Below are 8578 nucleotides of genomic sequence, written 5' to 3' on the forward strand. Positions count from 1 at the left end.
TCTGAGCTCTGATTCCAGTTGAAGGAGTACGAGCGAAAGTGCGACGCGAGAGAGAGTGCGAGAAGAAGAGCACGACGATATGGTGAACTCGCTCTACTGTAATGTGTAGAGCGAGTGAGTTCTTATTAGGTTTTTACAAAAGAATATGTGTACATATCTGGCGGCCTGCCCACTTACCTGGGCGACCACATTGGGCTTTATACCCCAACAGTAGGCTCAACCGCCAATTACTCCTCACCTTTCGCCTTTCTTCTTCAGTAAAACGTGAGTATTCCCTAAGATTCGTGCTATTTGGACATTTTCCAAAATTGGGAGCACATAAATGATGCGTAAATCTATAGCATGTAACGAGCAACAGGCAATGACGAAGCACATAGATTTGTAACAATATTACCTAAGAAAGATGAATACAACATTGAGAGAGAGAGAGAGAGAGAGAGAGAGAGAGAGAGAGAGAGGAAAAGGCTAAAGAGAACTATGAAGAAAACGCTTTAAATAAAAGTGAAAGAGAAGATAAACACCTATTTATATGGACACAAAATGTCTTTTGACTTTCCATCTTCATTCTTCTTTTGACTTTCCACCTTCATCTCTCTTTTCATTTCCTAAATGCACCCTTCACTTATGCACTTAATATGTTCAGAAAGAATTTTTATATTTTTGAGATTGAGGAGACCTAATTGGGAGTTTTTGAAATTTTTGAGATTGGGGAGACCTGATTGGGAGTTTTTGAAATTTTCCCCTAAAATATGCTCCCCGTGAAAGATCATGCTTGCATTTGCCATCTGAACCCAGCCGTAATTCTGAAAGATCATGCTTGCATTTGCCATCTGAACCCAGCCGTAATTCTGTAGGTAACCCTAGCAACCAGACACATGATCTGCAGGTTACGTATCGCGAGGAGAGCGAGCGGCATCGTGCATCACATACAACCTTATCGGCCCTACAGCAGCACTCTTGACGAGCTTCAGCACACGTCAGTAGATGCCCCACCTTTCTGCCAACGATCGGGTGTGAAGGAACACAGGGCTCAGCACCAAATTGCTTTTGCGGCACTCCTCTGTGATGGCCAAAAAGAAAATCGTCTGCAATGGCCGGGCAAGGATGCCCGTGCGCCACTACATTCATCCGCCAATCTGTCTGTTTCGAAGTCAAGCAGACAGCAGAAAACTCCACGTCGAAAGCAGAAAACTGAAAGAGAGGGCAGTATCGATGAATGTGCCCAAACCCACCCTGCTTCTGTGGCAGAAGTGGATATTAATGTGAAGCTTTCTGCTAGCCTCAATGGGTCTACTAAGATTTTGCATTTTGAGGAAGCACCTTGCAGCAGTGGGGATGCGAACACTTTTGAGATGGAAGCATGCAAGCAGAGCGCTGCCAAGGGTCAGTCAATCGGGGATTCAGAATGCGAGACATGTACCCAAGTGTCTAAGGAACACTCTCTTGTGGTGGGGCATGGATCTAATGTCTCTAGCCCTCTTTTGGAGGATCCTTTGAAAGCTGAGCTGGTGAAGAAGGTCAAATTGATGGAGCGTTATGCGCCCGGTCAGGCAGCAAACTTTCTCAACAAATGGACTTTCAAACGCTGCTCTTTTGAGCAGTTAGAAACTGTGCTTCAGTTTCTAGAAGACTACTTTCTTTCTCGGGAAACAGCCTTCAAAGTTGTCATGAGCAGCCCGGGAGCTCTGCTGTACCCGGTTGATCTTTTGCAGCAGAAGCTCCAAGTATTTGGGGTTTTCCAGATTGAGAAGAAGGTTGTTAGCAGGCTTTGCTCGTGTCGGAGCTCGCTGACTCTGAGTGTAGAGTCTCTGCAGCAGAAATTCACCTTTCTGGAAGAGGGGCTTGGCCTGAATGTAGAAGCCCGGAACAAGATTTTTCTCAAGGACCCATTTTCATTTGCCTTTTCAGTTGAGAACTTGAGCAGGAATCGAGACTTGCTGAGGGACATGGGGGCTACTGAAGAGCGAATGTTGCGGCTGATCGAGATCTATCCTCATATTCTTAAGATGTCATGCGACAAAACTCTCATGCCTAGATACCGCTTCTTTCAGCAGATTGGGATTTCAGCTGCGAGACTTCCCAGATGCGTATGCTTTGCAAGTCGAGTGTCCTTGGATACCCTGAAGTTACGAATGCAATCTATCAAAGGTCTAGGGTTTTCTGATGTTGAAGTTTGCTCCATGGTAAACATCACACCGGAACTCCTTAAGCGCAAAACTGAGACTTTAAAGACTAAAGTGGATTATCTTGTGAATGAGCAGAAGAGGGACTTTGCAGAGATAGCAAAGTGGCCTGGGTGTTTATTGCGCAGCTTACATGGTTGGATCATTCCCAGATGTAGGTGTGCTGAGAGAGCTGGCCTTTCTGAGGTTCTTTCCTTGTCTGCAATATTGTGTTTCTCCAATGTAAAATTTGAGCGACGGCTGAAGAAAGGAAAGCTCCAGAGGACTTGATGTTGTGTGTCCTCATCCTTACCATGTAGTATATATTTAAAATGTGATTTATAAGTGGATGGAAATTTGATGGTTTGCTTGAAACTGGTTATTTAAGGAGCATATTTTAAAATGCTTTTTAAATACTTTTTTGTCTTGTATGATTGTTTGTGTATGTGTGTCTTTACCTTGATTTTGTAGGCATTTTTGGGAACCCTACAAGGAGAGCTGTGCCACTTGGCAACAGCTCATTGGGGTTTTTATATTAATGGCAAAAAGAAAAGAGAGAGAGCGAGAGAGATTGCGTCCATCTAAGGGGTAGCAAAAGCGATGGCAATGCCACAACGCATGTCTTGGGACTTACGCAAGACGAAGTGCTGATATGTGTGGTCGATATATGCATGCCAAATGTGGTGGACTTGTCTGAGCGGTTGCATTTATGCATGTAGCCAGGTAGAGAGAGAGAGAGAGAGAGAGAGAGAGAGAGAGAGAGAGAGAGAGAGAGAGAGAGAGAGAGAGAGAGAGAGAGAGAGCTGCAGCAACGCTTCAGCCCCTCCCGCCATCACCATCGCCTTTGTGTGGTCGATATGTATGCCAAATGCATTGTACTTGCCCCTTCCGCCATCGCCATCGCCTGTGTGTGGTCGATATGTATGCTAAATGTGGTGGACTTGTCGGAGCACACCAAGTCCTTGACGAGCTTTGGGCTGTTTTCAGCAGATGGGAAGGGAGGGCCTTTCTCCAAACGCTATCACCTACGCGAGAATCTTGAAGGCATGTGCCTCTATGCAAGATGCTATCGAAAAGAAAAATCGTGCTTGTGCACTGCAAAAAGTGCAAAGGCTAGAGAAACTTACTTTTCGGAACGGCGTGCACTGATTGCGGGATATGCACAACAGGAGTAGTTCAAAAAGCTCTTGGTTGATTTCAGCAAATGCAAGGTGAGCCTTGAGGGCCTCTGTCCCGATGCTATCACCTATGCATGCCTCTTGAAGGCATGTGACTCTATGCAAGATGCTGATATGGTCTTAAAAATTCATTCTATTATTGTTAGTCAGGGGCTATCAATGCCTCGGCCGATCGGTATGCCAAATGTGGTGAAATTCAAAAGCACAAAAAGTGCTTGAGGAGCTTCTTTTCCGGAATGTTGTGAATCATCTCTTGGAGTGCATTGATTGTGGGATACGCGCATTAGGATCAGGGTGAGAAAGCTCCAGGATGTTATCAGCAGATGCAAAGCAAGGACTTGTCTCCAGCTGCAATCACCTACGCGTGCATCTTGAAGGCATGTAGCTCTATGCAAGATACTGATATGGGCATAAAAATTCACGCTGATATTGTTAGTGAGGGGCTGTTGCAAAATATTGGTGTGCTTAGCAATGCCTTCGTCAATATGTATGCCAAATGTGGTGCTCTTGTGCGGGATGTTGTCTCTTGAAATGCATTGATTGCAGGATATTCCCAATAGGCCAGGGCTAGGAAGCTTGGGATTGTTACAATAGATGCGAAGCGAGAGACGCTATCACCTACGCATGCATCTTGAAGGCATTTGGCTCTACACAAGATGCTCTTGAAAAGAGATGTCATGCTTGGGCTCAGCTGTGGCCAACAGGAGCAGGCCAGAAAGCTAGTGCTTGAGAAGCTTCCTATCTGGAATGTCGTCTCTTGGAGTGCATTGATTGTGGGATACGCACAATAGGAGCAGGGCCAGAAAGCTCTAGGCTGTTTTCAGAGGATGCAAAGCAAGGACGCAATTGCAGGCACAACAGGAGCAGGGCCAGAAAGCTCTAGGTTGTTTTCAGCAGATGCAAAGCAAGGACCTCTCTGATGCAATCACATAAGCTGCAGCTCCTTCCGCCATCGCCATCGCCATCGCCTGCCAAATGTGGTGCACTTCAAAAAGCACAGAAAGTGTTTGAGGAGCTTCCTGTCCAGAACGTCGTCTTTTGGAGTGCATTGATTGCGGGATATGCACAATGGCCGCAAATTTTACCAAGGCAGCAGGATACATTTGCGATAGTGGGTTACTCGAAAGTAACACATACTTAGCCAACACATTAGTCAATATGTATGTCAAGCATGGTGTACATGTCCGAGCGCAACAAGTCCTTGATGAGCTGTTGTGCTTGGCACTCCTCGATATGTATGCCAAATGTGGTGCACTTTAAAAGCAGTGAGGAGCTTACTGTTTGAAACGTGTCTCTTGGAATGCACTGATTGCAGGATATCCACAACAGGAGCAGGGACAAAAAAAGCTCTAGGCTGTTTTCAGCAGATGCAAAGTGCTGGCCTTTGTCTAGATGAAATCACCTACATGTGCATCTTGAAGGTATGCTAGCCAGGTAGCTCTGGGCTGTTTTCAGCAGATGCAAAGAGAGCAAATGCAATCACCTACACGTGCAGCTTGAAGGCATCTGACATCATGCAAGATGTTGGTATCGGCAAAAGAGTTTATGATGATATTGCTATTCAGGGGCTGTTGACAGAAAACTTTGTGCTTGGCATTGCCTTGTTCGACATGTATGCTTTCACAGGGTAGAGCAATATCCACTACACAAGCAAACATGGAGAGGAACAGATGAGTCTTTCTTTTGTGAGCTCACTTAAAGATTGTGCTAAGAACAAGGATTTGTACCAAGGCAGCAGGATACATGCTGATATTTGTGATAGTGGGTTACTTGAAAAAAACACATACTCAGCCAACACGTTAGTTAGTATGTACGTCAAGCGTGGACTTGTCTGAGCGCACCAAGTCCTTGACGAGCTTTGGGCTGTTTTCAGCAGATGGAAGCGAGGGCCTTTCTCCAAATGCTATCACCTACGCGTGCATCTTGAAGGCATTTGGCTCTATGCAAGATGCTATTGAAAAGAGAAATCGTGCTTGGCACTGCCTTTGTTGATATGAATGTAAAATGTAGTGCACTTCAGAAAGTACAAAGGCTAGAGGAGCGTACTTTTCGGAACGGCGTGCACTGATTGCGAGATACGCACAACAGGAGCAGGGCCAGAAAGCTCTAAGCTGATTTCAGCAAATGCAAGGTGAGGGCCTCTGTCCCGATGCAATCACCTATGCATGCATCTTGAAGGCATGTGACTCTGTGCAAGATGTTGATATGGGCTTAAAAATTCATTTTGATATTGTTAGTCAGGGGCTGTTGTCTAATGTTGTCTTTAGAGTTCATTGATTTCGGGATACGTGCAACGAGAGCAGGCCAGAAAGCTTCAAGCTGTTTTCAACAGATGCAAAGCGAGGGCATCTCTCTAGATGCAATCACATACGAGTGCATCTTGAAGGCATGTGGCTCTATGCGAGATGCTGATATGAGCTTAAAAAATCATGGTGATATTGTTAGCCAGAGGCTGCTGAAAAAAGATGTCCTTGGCAATGCCTTGGTTCACATGTGTGTTAAATGTGGTGCACTTCAGAGAGGACAAAAAGTCTCTGCGTCCATATGCCCAGAGAATTGAGCCTTTGAGGCTTATTTTTTCCAACAACGGAAGCCCAAAAGCAAATCCCCAAAAGCTTTTAAAAATTAAAAGTAATCTGTCCCAAAAGCTTTTAGTGCTAATTTAGCCAGCCCAAAAGTAGTTGCGAAATTTTTGGAAATTCGTACATTTCCATGTTAGCATGTTAGTGGACATTGCGGAGGTCTGTGCATATTGCCACGTCAACCTGTCAGTGCGTTTTTTTGGTTCAATTTTTGGGGCCTATTGCCACGTCAGCTTGTCGGCGCGCTCACTTGCCACGTTAGCTTGTCGGTGCGTTGGCTTGCCACATCAGCAATGTGTTTGGGGCTTGCCACGTCACCAATTTGTGACATATCCTTCTCTTTAAAGAATTGTAACCGTCATCGATTACACCTGCAAAATAGTCAGGCCATATCTTAGTAGAAACTAACTATTAGTACTGACGCACTAGACACGAAACATCTAGCACTTGTACAAGACGACAGTCACATCACCGGATATCATAGGACATCGCATGACAAGTCACATACAAATTCATTCCAAATTTTAGACCATGAACAATCTACAACGTACTTAGTAATCGCATCTAGATCCATTCCGGACCTTACGGATGTTCGATTAACTAATCCTTATTGCAATCATGTCTATAGAGATTCATGAGACCAAATTGTTGCAGTCATTTCGTCTTTCAGTTCTTGCACTCAAACAAGTCAAGTACAAATTAATCATTTCATTTTTGGGAATTCCAGTTATAAAGTCATATAGTAGAATACTACTCAGTCCTTTACTATCCCTGGAATCCAAAGGGGACATCAGTGACTCTATTGAAAATTGGGGTAATCTGTTGATAAAGGAGCAGAGTGACTCCCTTGTGCAAACCCGCTGCACTAGATTCACCCTCACTAAAGTTGGGGTTCTATAAAAGTAGACTATGCTAAACTGAATGCTTCAAGGTAAAGTTCCAAAATTTGAGGAGTATCTGCTAGGTCCTCTTCCATCCACTTCGCATCCAATGCATAGCTCTAGAACTTAACCATGAACCGCTTAATCACTTTACTTTTTATCTTTATGTCCTTGTGTGCCAATATCTGTTCTGGAACGAGTATCTTCTCGCTTTCCTCCACTTCGGGTTGCTCATCTGGCTCCCCATCATTGGGTACATCGCCTTTAAAGGGCTTCAATAGACTCACATGAAATGCATTGTGAATCCTCCAAGTATCAGACAACTTCAGTCTGAAGGAGACATCATTTATCTTTTCTTTTATTTGGAAAGGGCCTTAATACTTCATGCTAAGCTTTGGAAAAAGCCATTCCTTTCCCTTTTTCTTTCTTAGGAGTGCCTTCTCAAAACGTAAGAGCACCCAATCGTCTTCCTTCAATTTCAAATCGCGACGGTGTCGATTTGCTGCCTTCTTTTGTCGTTCCTGAGATTTTTCTAAAGCCTTCCAGACCATGGAAAATGTAGTGTCCAAGTCCCTAGTATACTGGTTGGCTTCAAAAATTTTATTTTTCATGCTAAGGAAGGTTGGAACCTTCGGAGCACCTTCAATGATCTCAAATGGTGCCTTCCGCGTCGAAGAGTGGATCATGTTATCGTAGGTAAATTCTACCAAGTGTAATTTTTTTTCCCATTGAGTCTTCTGATCATAAATGTAAGACTTCAATAAATCCACTACAACTGAGTTTGCAATCTCAGATTGCCCATCTGTTTGCGGGTGGAAAAATGATGAGAACTGCAATCGTGTGCCAATGTTCTTCCAAATAGCCCTCCAAAAAAAACTCGTGAATCGGAGATCTCTGTCAGAGACTATTGTCTCAAGGATGCCATGTAGTCTGAAAATCTGTGCATGAACAGTTTCGCTAAATGATCAGGCTTGATTGTTTTCTTCACTGGAATGAAGTGAGCTTGCTTGCTAAATGTGTCGATGACAATCCAAATGCCATCATGCCCACTATGTGTCTTCGAGAAATAAAAATTGAAATCCATAGCAATACTTTCTCGGGGGTGGGTGAGAATGGGTAAAGATTGTAACAATCCCTGTGCCTTATGACTGTCAAACTTGACCTTTTGACATACTAAACAACTGCGTACAACGTCGTCCACATCTTGGTTGAGTCTTGTCCAAAAGAAGTAACGCTCCACACCTTTCAAGGTGGTGTCAATGCCGCGATGACTCGTAAAAGGTGGATAATGGCACTCAGTCAAAATCTTTTTCCTCGGCGGTTGTGTAACGCACAACATCGTTTTCTTCGTCAAGTAGCCATCCCATATGGAATATCACGCTACTACCTCCCCATTCTGTAATCGAGTGAATACATCCAAAAAATCCGGATCTGTGGTGTATTGATCAACCGTGTCATCGAAGCTTCTATGATGAATTGCGGAAATAGCCAAGGCTAGCGGCTTCCGAGACAAAGCATCTGCCACCAAGTTCTTCTGTCCCTGAACATGGACAACCTGGAAGTGAAACTATGACAAGATGTTAGCCCACCGCATCTGCTTTTTCGAAAGCTGCTTCTATGACAAGAAGTAGCATAAACTCTAATGATCAGTGAAGACCATAAAATCGGCTCCAAGTAGATAATGTCGCCACTGAGTAAGAGCATGGATCATTGCCAAAAGCTCTTTCTCAGAAATCTGTGCTGTCAATTATGACCTTGAAAACAATATGAACACA

The 8578-nt window shown here is 44.1% G+C and overlaps 1 pseudogene; it reads left to right on the forward strand.

The window, feature by feature from the left end:
• The first annotated feature begins 2676 nt into the window (after positions 1–2676).
• LOC147447283 (pentatricopeptide repeat-containing protein At4g25270, chloroplastic-like) lies at positions 2677–5591 on the forward strand (annotated as a pseudogene).
• Positions 5592–8578: the final 2987 nt, after the last annotated feature.

This window comes from Adiantum capillus-veneris, chromosome 11 (assembly GCF_014529385.1).
Source record: "Adiantum capillus-veneris isolate H3 chromosome 11, ASM1452938v2, whole genome shotgun sequence".
In the NCBI taxonomy this organism is placed as follows: Eukaryota; Viridiplantae; Streptophyta; class Polypodiopsida; order Polypodiales; family Pteridaceae; genus Adiantum; species Adiantum capillus-veneris.